General features: G+C 42.6%; 1 protein-coding gene across 3 annotated transcripts in view; it reads left to right on the forward strand.

Annotated features, from left to right (window-relative positions):
• Window positions 1-36: 36 nt before the first annotated feature.
• Pgcka1 (PDCD10 and GCKIII kinases associated 1) overlaps window positions 37-12896 on the forward strand; it is a 94576-nt gene continuing 81716 nt past the window's right edge. Inside the window, exon 1 of one of the 3 annotated variants that reach the window (XM_078021178.1) lies at window positions 37-459. The gene's annotated coding sequence lies outside the window, so the exon portion shown is untranslated. Of the gene's footprint in view, window positions 460-497; window positions 663-12896 lie in introns of those variants that run through there. The other 2 variants (XM_040292547.2, XM_021722707.3) reach the window with 2 other exon arrangements.

Here is a 12896-nt window from a genome sequence, read left to right on the forward strand (position 1 = left end):
GGCGAGTGTGTGCAGCTTCCCTGGAAAAGATCCTGTTAGTGTCTTCGCTGTTTCTCAGGTCATCTAGCCAAAAAGGCAGGCGATGGATAAGTGTGCGCACAGGATTAAATAGCTGATGCCAAACTGAGAAGGAAACCGAAAAACTCCAAATACACGAAGGTCAAGGGTACAAATTTATTTGCCAGGAGGTGCATTTATCTATCCCCAACCCGCCACTTAAGTCCCCAATCATGGGGAGAGCTCCCTTCTCCGAACAGCACGATAAAAAAGTAGACACCAAAAAGTTTCCCAGGACGGCCACAGCTGGCACAGAAGCTGGGTGTCGGCGCTGAGACCCAGCTCCTGCATTTGCTGCTCTTTTGCCCAGGGATGACCAACCCCGGCTCCCGGGAGGTTCGGCGTCCGGCTCCAGCGGTGGCGCCGCGGTACCCCCGAGAGCTCGCGGCAAGGGGCGCGCAGGTAAAGGGTTACGCGTACCGCGGAGGTTCGCCCCGGGCCGGGCCACGTGACGCGCCGGCCCAATGACCGTGCCCAGTCCGCAGCTCGGGCGCCGCGGGCTCCGGTCGCCGCTGAGCCGCTCGCGTTTTCCCAGCGCGGCCACCCAAGGCCAGCGAAGCCATGGGCGCCACGACCCCAGAGCAGCCGCAGCCGCCCGGCCCCAGGTAGGGACAGTCGCCCTCCAGCGCGTCGGGCGCCGCCGTGCGAGCGCTAGTGCTTCACTCCTGCGGAATGGGCTTTGGGGCAGGGGGGCCCCCGACTTCCCGCGAGGGTCCTACTTATTCTTGATTTCTTTGGGCCCTGGGGGTGGGCGGGGAGGCGGGAGCTTGAGGATATTTGCATTTGGAAGACTTGGGGTGGGGGGTGGAATCGCGTAATTTAACAAAGGCGCGGAGAGAGCGGCAAAACCGGGGACGCGAGGACTTCTACAAATTCCCCAAACTAAAGAGCAAGATGTTTGTAAAGCTCAGCATCTAAATGGCTGTAGGAAACTTTTTTAAATTAAATCCCTAGTTAATGAACTTTCAAACAATGCCTGAGAACTTAGCTCGGGAAAACTGCAAGAGATTTCCCCGTATTTCTACGGCCCCTTCCCCCGCCCCATGATTAAGCATCTGAGTGTTTTTTAATAAAACGGAAATGGGATTTGACCGCCGCCACCGTTTCTTTGAAATGTCCTTGGGTCCCAGGATTTGCCCCGCCTTGGGGTGCTGGCGTCCGTTGTGGGTGAGCAGGGGGCTGAGGGAAGAGGATGCGACGCTACGAGGAACACCTAGTGCAGTGAGGGTGACAGGTGCAACGGTTAAACGGTCACAAACTGCTAAATATTTAATAACTAGGTAAGTGTCGCCCAGGTGAATCACTTGGGTCCTTTTGACCTTGGCCACCTGGATGAGGTGAGATTTTCACAAAAATGACAGCGGAAGAATTTTTCGTATAATAGGAGGTAGATCGATGTGCAACCCGCGCCCCCAGCACCGTAATTATCATTAAAATCAAAACAAAAACTCCTTTTGGTGACTTAGTACCTTCTGTTTTCCGTCCGATTATAGATATTTACCCCATCTAGAGGGAGTCAATGTTCCATGAGGAGGTAAGATCGTTAAATAGGGTATTTATTTCCTTCCTGACACATTTATGGGAGAGAGTAACTGATGGTGCTTCTCACTATTGCTTGTGGATATCCTGGGTGACCAATTTATTGTGAGGAGTAATTACTGAGAAGAGAAACAATCAAAAATAGAATTAGAAGTAGAAGTGATTGCTGTTTTTTAAAGCTAATGCATTCTGTATTTGCTGAGTTTTTCTCCTATTTAATCTTCTAGTTAATACTATGAAAAGGATTTTTTACTAAGAGTTAAAGCTTCTCAATCAAAATGCCAGTGTCCATGGAACACCTTCTGTAGTAAAGTCCCTGTCCTGAGATGGATGAGTGAAACAATAATTTGAGGTTGTAAAATTAGAGGACTGAGGATGTAGCTCAGTAGCAGAACCCTTGGCTAGCATGCATAAGGCCCTGGGTTTAATCCACAGCACTGAAAAAAAATAAAGTTGCAGCGATCCCAGGTTATTTCTGTTTCTCTGAAGTGTGAAAAGTCAGTTAATACCAAGCTGCACTGGCCACTGAGGGTATTGGAGCAAACACTGACACAGGAAGGGGAGGTGTGATTTATTTCTCATCCTTGCCCACTCTATCCTTGCTCATCATCCTCTGATCTTGCTCCTTTATTTAATCTGTAAGCATGAAATAAATGTCTGTCTCATACCTCAACCTAGCCCTCATTATCAGTAGTTCTAAAGATTTAGCTATTTAATGATGTCTAAAGACAAATATGACCAACCTTAACTGTGTTCCAAAGACCTTTTGCAAATCTGGAATTTAAAACAACAAAAACTTGCTTGTCAACTAAACACATATTTAGGAAAATAGAATGATTCTCTGAAATTCCCACCCAGCACCTTTCTTGAGTCTGGAAAACACTTTGCTAACCTCTGGCCAGAATCCAGTGCCAGGCCAGGGAAGGGCAGAGCAGGTGCTATCTGCTTTGCTCCTGGAACTGCCCTGCCCTGGTGCCCGAGGAGTTCACTTCTTGCAAAGAACTCCAGATTCTAATAATTTAATACTAACCTTCTAAGAGCTTGTTTCCTCTCCCTGGACTGCTTCAGATTCTCCTAGTTACATACCTTTTCCAATAACCCTGAATCTTGGGTTCTTAGGGGATCTTGGTTAAGTGGTACCTACTTCTTGCTGTCTTCTTCTTCTTTTGATCGTTACACAGATTAGCTCTTTACATATAGATTTCCTAGGTGTCCAGAAAAGAAGTATTGGGAAGAATTGATTGATCCATCCTAGGAGGAGGGCAGGCACAGAGCCTTTACCTGCCTGCAGGTCAGAGAGGTTCTTTCTAGAATACCTGCTCTTGACCACTGACCCATCCAACTTGTAACCTTTCTTGCTCTAGTTATTCCTGAATGCTATTTAAGAGGGTAAGCTGAATGCTAACATCTTCCATTTACTCATACCCTTTTCACCTGTGAATATCCTCATCCCACAGAGCTTGGAATTTCCAGGGTTGTAGACCATCAAAATGATCCTCTCCTAAAACATACTTAAAACACTGAGATGATGAACATGTGCTATGAAGCAGATAATTAAAATAATTCAAAATACAGACTCAGAGTGATGTGAGGCACCTAAGAAACATGCTCCCGAGTTGCAATGAGTGTTTATTAACATAAAAGAAAAGGGATAATCTTGCCTCACACTTTACCACAAGCAGTGAGCTCTGTTCTATTAGGTGTGCAAGTGACTCTCCAGAATTAAATGAAACCCTGGTCTGGCTCTGGAGACAGCATGTGTGTAGACACAGAGACAACAGGCAGTTGGCAGAAGTGTGGACGCAGCCCCTATCTTCAGGAATCTTACACCATTGAAGGGTTTGAAGCAGAGCAGATCTCTATTCTAGAAAGTTCACTCGGCTGCTGTGATAAGAATGAGAGGAGGGAGATACAAATAATGCCAAAGGCAGATGCTGCAAAAATCCACATGATGGGGGGGAGAGAGAAGTGAGTCAATTATAAAAAAAAAAATTAGGGAACAAATGCTCTTTACAATTTTAACTGCAAAAAACTTTTAACCAATCCAATAAATTGTTTTTAATATTAATTCACATGACATTTCAGAAGGACCGGACATTTTATTCAAGGTGGATAAACATAAGCCACATTTCAGTGCAATGTTCTTCTGCTGATTATAGTTACTTTGCCTCTCCCCATAGCTTTTTTCCATCACAGCACACAAAAAAAAATTTATGATAAACAAAGAATTTGATAAATAAGAATTTGAATTTTCTAAAATTTTGATGGTAATTCCTTCCCCAAGTTTGATAATTGAGTACCTATCTTGGTCATTCATTTGCAAGACATACAAAGATCTGATTCTTTATAGCTGTACAATAGTGTCCCTTCTTTTTGATGGTCAGTTGCCAACAACTGCAGTTCTCTAAAACATTTACTGCAGCCTAAAAATGAATAGAAGAAGTTGACCTACACCTGCAAATTATTGTTAAGAGCCACATACTGAGTTCCCAGGAGAACTTATATGATATGATTGCATGTCCCTTTCTTAATGAGCCTAACTGCATGGGTTCCTGGTCCACCACAAGGAGGTCCATGTTATAGGTTCAATCTGTGACTAGCACAAGCAGTATGTAGTCACAACCCACTGCTCAACAACAAAGACAAGACAGCGAAGGTGTCTGTGATTAAAACCTTTTCTACAGAAAAATGTTAAATGTGGTTCAGATTTGTTAAATATGTGTTCTGGGAAAAAAATGAACCCTCATTCCTTTCTCTAGCTGAAAAGAAACTTAATAGTCACTTGGTATGACACTGTAGTTTATAGATGAGGAAACTGGCTCAAAGAGGTTCAGTGATTTCTCTAAGTTCATACAGATGCCCACTGGAAAAGTTACAAGGTCCAGACTGTAACAGTCCCAATTCATAGTTCAGTCATCTTCCTACTACTCCCTAAAGCCTAAATTTTAGTTGTATGGAGAAATCCATTTTCAATTAAGTACCCTTTCCCCAAATATAATAGCTAGCCACTGTTCATTGTGAAATTGCATATATATGTATATGAGTGTGTATGCACACGTGTGCACGCGCGCACATACACACACACACACACACACACACAGGATCAGTTATCTGTTGCTATGCAAAATAAACCATCCCAAACATAATGGCGTTTTTTAAAACAACTACCATTTATTTAGCTTGTGAGTCTGTGGATCATCAGTTTGGTCTGGACCCAGCTGGGCAAGTCTAATGATCTTGTCCTCTGAGTACTGGCCCACCATCAGCTGAGTCACCTAGGGAGCTGCTGAGCGTGTGTCTCATCATTCACAGGTTGGTTCTGCATGGTTGCAAGAGGGAGAGTGGGAACAAGGTCCCTTGAGGACTCAACTACTTTTAAAAGCAAGTCAGGAGGCCAACTCAGGTTGGAGATGGAGATGGAGAACTAGGCCCCACCTTTTGATGGGCAGGGCTCCATAGTCACATTAGAGAATGTCATGGAGTCAGAGAGAAGTGGAGAATCATTTTCAAAATCTACCATATCAGCCCAGCACTCTACATAACTCATCTAACTTAGTTCTCACAGCCCTAGAAGTTAAGGCAGAATTCCTATTTACAGGTGAGGAAACAGACCCAGGCATGCTAGTCTGGGTTAGGCAGGGAACCAGCCTTGGATCTCAGACTCCAAAGACCATATCAGAACCTCAGTGCAGCCCTGCCTCTCTGCATTATGCCACAGTGAAAGGTGGCATCATTGCCAAGTATCACTCAGCTGAGAGCTGTGCATGAAAAATAAAAACTTTGAGAATACTTTTTAAACTTATGTGTGAAAAAATAAAATCAGGCATGACTGCCCCTTCAAAGAATATATGATTCACTTTATGTCCATGTGCAAAAATTATTGAAGCAATAAGATTCAGGGTAAGGAGAAAGGGGTTGGCTGGATTATGGGAGAAGCTTAGCATGGTGAGTTTATGACAGCCAAGAGAAAGATTTGAAGAGAATAGTATTTATTAATATCTCAAAATCTCCTCACATCATTTATGTAAAGTAATAATAATATTCCCAACTCTACAAGGGAAGTTATTTCCTAACATATAGCACTTGACAAAGATAGCGTTCAAACCCATGTCTGTGTCCCCCCTTTTCCCCCCTACTAAGCCAAAAGGCTTTGCTATTCAAAGTGGGGTCCATGAACCAGCAGCAGCATGATCACCAGGGAACTTGTTGGAATGTTGTCTTTTCTTTTCTTAGTACTAGGGATTGAACCCAGGGACACTTAACCCCTGAGCCACATCCCAGCCCCTTTTTTATATTTTATTTAGAGACAAGAGTCTTGCTTGGGGCCTTGGTAAGTTGCTGAAGCTGGATTTGAACTCATGATCCTTCTGCCTCAGCCTCCCAAACTGCTGGGATTACAGGCGTATGCCACCATGCCCAGCTTAAAATGCTCTCTTGATTCTGCCTGCCATCTACTGCATCAGAATGTGTTTTAACAGGACCTCATCTCCCAGACGATGCATGAGCACCTCTGAGAAGCCCTGTGCTAAAGGGAACTTGGAGATGATTTGCATTAACATAGGCAAAGGAGGGTGGAAATGCTTTCTAGGTGTGGAGACTGGCAAGAGCAGAGGCTGGACTTAGTTTCCACAGGTATAAGGACAAGTGGAGGGCTTCACAGAGTAGGAAGGGATGTGAGATGGACAGAATTCTAGGGAACCCAATGAAGCAGCCTTGAAGATGGCCTGGAGAGAATAGGCACTGGCCACAAGGACCCCAGGTGTGAGGTTTATGGTGAGTTTATCATGATGAATTTATGATAGCCACTCATCCAGGAGTGCCCTGAGGAGAACTCAGACTCAGGTAGGGATGGAGGAGAAAGGTCTAATCAGGGAGGCATCTCAAAGCACATCCAACCAGCTTGATGCCAGATTGGATTCTAAGGAAAGATCCAGGGAAGGAGGAGAAGATGACCCTGGACTGCCAGGTTCTGAGTTGTGTTTCCCAGCCTTCAGGTGAGAAAAAGATGCCTTTTGTAGTGGTAGCTTTATTTTTTTGAGGCAACTGCTCCCATTATTTAAATTGTAGCAATTTTCAGCTATTGGGAAGAGGTAATTCCAATATTATTATTCCAAGTCTGCATGTCTATGTAAATAGTGGGAAAGTGTTTTTTTTTTTAAAAATACTGTCTTTTTTTTGTTCTAATTAGTTATACATGACAGTAGAATACATCATATATAAATGGACACATCATATATAAATGGAGTATAACGTCTCATTCTTCTGGTTGTACATGATGTAGTTACACAGATTGTGTTATCATACATGCACATAGGGTAATAATGTTCAATTCGTTCTACTACTACCATTCTTATTCCCATACCGCTCCTGTCTTTTCACTCCTCTGTCTAATCCTAAGTACCTGTATTCTTCTGTAGCCCCCCACCTGTTGTGAATTAGCATCCACAAATCAGAGAAAACATTCAGCCTTTGGTTCTTTGGGATTGGCTTATTTTGCTTAGCATGATATTCTCCAGCTCCATTCATTTACCAGCAAATGCCATAATTTCATTCTTCTTTAACATTGAGTAATACTCCACTGTGTATATATACCACAATTACTTTAACCATTCATCTGTTAGAGGGCATCTAGGTTGATTCCACAGTTTATTCATTGTGAATTGAGCTGCTGTAAACATTGGTACAGCTGTGTCACGTGATATGCTGATTTTAAGTTCTTTGGATATAAACCTAGGAGTGGGATAGCTGGGCCAAATGGTAGTTCCCTTCCAAGTTTTCTGAGGAATCTCCAATCGGCTTTCCAGAATGATTGCACTAATTTGTAGTCCCACCAGCAATGTATAACTTTTTCTCCACGTACTCGCCAACATTTGTTGTTTGTATTCTTGATGATTGCCATTCTGACTGGAATGAGATGGAATCTCAGGGTAGTTTTGATTTGCATTTCTCTTAATTGCTAGAAATGCTGAACATTTTTTCATATATTTGTTGCTCAATTGTATTTCTTCTGTGAAGTGTCTGTTCAGTTCCTTAGCTCATTTATTGACTTTGTTTTGCTTTGTTTTGTTTTGGTGTTGAGTTTTTTGAGTTCTTTATATATCCTGGAGATGAGTGTTTTATCTGAGGTACATGTGATAAAGATCTTCTCCTATTCTGTAGGCTTTCTCTTTACATTATCAATTCTTTCCTTTGCTGTGAAAAAGCTTTTTAGTTTGATTCCATCATCCCATTTATTGATGCTTGATTTTACTTTTTGCGCTTTAGGAGTCTTGTTAAGGAAGTCAGTTCCTAAGCTGACCTGGTGGGGATTTGGGCTTATTTTTTTCTTCTATTAGGTGCAGGGTCTCTGTTCTAGTGCTTAAGTCCTTGATCTACTTTGAGTTGATTTTTGTGCAGGATGAGAGATTTTGCTACATACAGATTTCCAGTGGGAAAGTTTTTTTAATGGTATATAATTATTATAATAAAACGATTCTTTGTGTACTTCTTAGTTTATTAGATCTTCCCAACTACCCTGCATGATCTGTGTAAGTAGGACTTATGCCCCTTTCATAGTTAAGGACACTGAGACTTTGATGTGACACAGTCATGTTTGATCTCAGTTCTACTGACTCCAAGCCCAGTCCTGACTGTGTCCACTAAAGCACTCTGTAGACTTTCTGTTTGGTCTTTGGAGGAATATAGCTAACTGATCAGTTTTTGGTGTGTTGTTTTTGTTTTTGTTGTCATAGACACTGTACCAAACTCAGAAAGATGCTGGAAAGATTATATTGGCAATTTTGCAGTATTATTTCATGGAAACTTGAAAATGCCTCATGAAAAACTGACTTCCTCCTCCACCAGATTTTCTTATTTTATTGAATCCACATGTTGATCCCAGTGGCAACAGATCGCACCCTACACTTCAAATGATGTGAGCTTTTATATATCCTTTCCTTTGAGTGATGAAAAGAGTTTGACTTTGTTCAAATCTATTTTTTGAGCTTGTTTCTTAACTGGATAAGCTGAGGTTTACAAATGTCCGGAGATGGTAGAATCATGACCCTAAAGGAATCTTCCTGGACTCCAACCCTCATTTCATGGATAAGAAAACCAAGGCCTGGAGAGAAGAAGGACCCTGTTGAAGGACACCCCACAGGATGGAAGGAGGCCCAGGGCTAGACCCAGGTCTCCAATGCCTCAGTTCTTTTCTTTGACTTAAACTACTTCAAAGCAGTTCCTTTCTCTGAGTGTTAGCAGGCCACAGACAAGCAGTGTGGAGAAGTTGAGAGAGCCCAGCATCACACGACCTGGATTTGAGTCCTGGTTTGCTAGCCACCTGGCATGTCACAGATGCATTTAATAATACAGTCATTTCTACAGAGAATCATAAAACAGAGATAATTGGATAGACAGTCGAGATTTGGTTTACAATTTATCTACATTCTCCTTTAAACTTGACGGGGCAAGTTTTATGATCATCACTAGGATTTGGTTTTGGTGAAGAAAGCCAAGTGTTCCGGGACTGGATATAATATAAGCTTCAGGGATACACTACAGCCCCGGGCAGAGCCCAACCCCAGAGCACTGGGGCAGAGACTGATGCCATGCTTAGAAGGAGATCAGGTCCTGCTACCGATGCCAGACTTGCTAACTGCAAAGGAACAGGCCAGTGTTTCCTGGTGCCAAAACCCAGAGTTAAGCTGTGGCTCTGGGGCGGTGCACCTGAAAATAGGAAGGTAGACCGAAGTCACACCTCACTGGCTTAGAGCTAGAGGCTTGTTTTTGAATACCCTGCCTCTATTCAAGGATTCAATGGGGCAAAAGGAGTGTTACTTTTATGTATTTTTTTTTTAAATGCTGCAGTAGCTTTGGAAAGTAAAATTACTAAAATTGCACCCTTTAACAAGCAGTCATCCTTTAAATGAACTACACAAGTTAAAAGCAGGATAAGCAAAGAAACAGAAACTGGAGAATTTAACTCTAGAGCAGTTTCTGGGGTCCCCAAAGGCAGCTGTGACTGGGTGAGATACATATATACCCACACCTGAAAGTCAGAAGTCATCAGGATCATCCTCCCAAACTCAGATCATCGTGAGCAGCATGTTTGTTCCCATTAAATCCCTTTACCCACTCCTGTGTGTAGGTGCTTGGCGTCTGCTTCCTCTATGTGAACCCTCTGAAAAGAATGGAGGTTTGGGGTGGTATTTTTTCTGATTGCTAAGCCACTGGGTGGACCACATTTCTTGCATGACTCACTCGGAGTCAGGCCTGTCCCAGAAGAGACTGGAATAAGGGCTGGGCTATCCTCAGGTTTGAATTCGGTCCCCACCATCTCAGGAATTTCTCCTAACCTCCTTGGGTTTCAGTCTCCTTATCAGTAGCTACTTCCCCTAAGGTATGTCTACCTAGAATATTCTACATGTGGTAAATGTTTAATAAATGTGATTCCCAGCCTCTGTGGTCTCCAGTTTTCTAGAATGTGAAATGACAAGTCTGGACCAAAGCGGTTTCATGGGGTCCAGGAGGGAAGGAGAGAATGGGGAGGTGTCAAGCCCCCCAGGTCTCTCTCTGCTCACCTCACCTTTACCCACGATAAAGCCACCTGAAACAACAGAAGCTTTCAACCTTGAACATGTGGGGCTTTCCCTAAGTTTCTAACTAGACATATTTCCTTATCATGGAATTGTCCACTTAATTGCCTGCCCAAGAATAGTTTTAAATGCTTCTTATATATAACCACATTTCAAGGGAGTAAAGAACTGTGGGGTCGCATGTAGTAACAATTCAATGTTTGCACGGAATTGTGAAGTGCCAAGACCTTAGTGTGAGGAAACAAAGTAAAAGTGGAGCTCTTTGAGAAAGCAGAACTTGATTCTGAATCGATCATGCTGTAAGTGATAAGACTGAGGGAAACTATAGCATATGGAGAAATGAGAACTCTCATTTCTTGGTCCTCATTTCCCTGGAGGAGAGCAGCCTCATTTTTGGTGTTTTACATATTTCTCATCCTTCATTTCATGAGTTTAGCTGCACTAAAGAAAAAATGTTGTGAAGTGTTCTTACCGTGCAGGGCCCATTCCAGTTGGTAAACTAGTGCCATAAAATGTTTTTGTTTTGTTTGTTTTTACTATGCAGGTAGAATGCAGTTTAAATGTTTTTGTTTTTGTTTTTGTTTTTTTTATTAAACAAGTGTCTGTGGAACCCAAGCACTGTGCCAGCTGGGGCACAATATGGGCCTGGACACGCTCTCCCGGGGAGACAGGTATGAATCCATGACAGGGCAAACACGTAGCTCCACATTCCAACATGGCCCACAGGGAGGAAAGTCCCATACTGTGAGGGGCAGCACATGATGGGCAATACAACTTGATGGTCAGTGTGGTCTTTCCCATAAGAACAGTGAGAAGCTACTAAGGGTTTTCACCTGCGAAGTGATAAGATATGTGTCTCTGCCTGCAGCACAGGAAAGGAGAAGGCAGGTCCTGGGAGAGGGGGGTCTGGGAAGGGCCTCCTGAACAAGAAGGTCTGACTTTCCACTTGAGTAAAGTAGAGGTAGTCAGATGTCCACAAGCAGATGGGTTCTTGAGATATTATGTGAGGCCACCAGGATCTGGTGATTGATTAGAAACAAAAGGTGAAGGAGGTGTAAAAAGATTAGATTTTAGGACCTGGGTAGGCAAGGAGTTTGGTTGCAGTGTTGTTACAATCAAAAACAAAAAGTGGAAAAGTGTCGTATGTCTTCAACATGCATTGGTTGCATATAATTTAGAGAAACAATGTGGTGTTCCACACTGATTAAAAAATGAGATGTACATATAATGACATAATAGAAAAATGTCCAGAATATAGTCTTAAGTTTTCAAAAATTTGTTAGAGAAAAACATGACGTTTCATCTTAATAAAAGAGTCATGATTATAATTAGCCCTTCACAGAAAATATTTGGAAAAATGAATGTCAAGCAGACAGGAATAGAGATCACAGGGACATTTGCAATCTCCATTTGACGTTTCTGTACACTGGACTCTGCAACTCTCATCTGTTCTTTTGTAATCAGAAAAAAAACAGACTTATCAGAAAATGAGCCAGCTGTCATACTTCTACCATGAAAACTTCTGATCCCTCTATCCTAAAATGATCACTCACTCTTCCCCCCGCCCCAGACTCAACATCTTTATTTTATTTTTATGTGGTGTGGAGGATCAAACTCAGCACCCCAAGTATGCCAGGCGAGCGCGTTACTGCTTGAGCCACATCCCCAGCCCCTCACTCACTCTTCTTAACACAGACCACAGTCATCCCAGAATGTGAATTCTAAAGAGGGCCTTAGAGATTATTTAATTCAATATCCTCACTTCAAAGATGGGAAAAGTGAGGCCCATAAAAGTGATATAACCCAAGTCATATAACTCTAAGAGCCAAGACAGAATCCAGGGATGTGCTAACTTGGAGTTCAGAATTCTTTCTACTACAACAAGCTAGGTCTCCTCTGGCACTCCCTGTGTCTCTGAATAACTTGGTTTTATTGGACTATCAAGTAAATAGACAAATCTTTCTTCCTCCTGAAGGAAATGATGTGTTCAAAGTACCAATATCACGCTTAAAACTCACTAAAACAATAGACTTCAGATAGACTTGAGATTCAAGAGGCAAGACTAAAATTTAGGGAGAAAAAAGACTTCCACACTTGCCTTGCACTTGCATGGAGCTCTTGTGAGTGCTGGCACTCATGTGTACATGCATTCTCTCTCTCTCTCCTCTCTCTCTCTCTCTCTCTCTCTCTCTCTCTCTCTCTCTCTCTCTCTCTCTCTCTATATATATATATATATATATATGCACACACACATATAAGTGTGTGTATGTGTACATATATATGTATATACACACATATATACATGTATGTATCTACAAATATACAATTATACACACACATATGTATACACATATATACATATACATATACACATATGTATATGTGTGTGTATGTGTATATTTTTTTTTTGAGGCACTCACCTAATTGGTCAGACCACAGAAATGAACTTGAACTTAGGATCTAATGGAGTGTCAGAGTGTCACATTGGTCCCCTTCTCACTGCAGCACTGTACCAATACTCCAAGCTTCCCAAAGGAAATGGCACCCCTATTCAAGACACACTTGTAAATCATCAACCGTTTTGGTGATTTCCCACAGTGGTCGGACTCTCTCAGCTCCTGTGCACGGCAGGTTTCAGGGACTGCTAATGCAGCCAACGTGGCCTGGTGGTGGTCCCAGAGCAGTTTCAGATTGTCAATCCCATGTGGGGCTCGGCCAAACGGACAC

This window comes from Ictidomys tridecemlineatus, chromosome 9, assembly GCF_052094955.1.
Source record: "Ictidomys tridecemlineatus isolate mIctTri1 chromosome 9, mIctTri1.hap1, whole genome shotgun sequence".
In the NCBI taxonomy this organism is placed as follows: Eukaryota; Metazoa; Chordata; class Mammalia; order Rodentia; family Sciuridae; genus Ictidomys; species Ictidomys tridecemlineatus.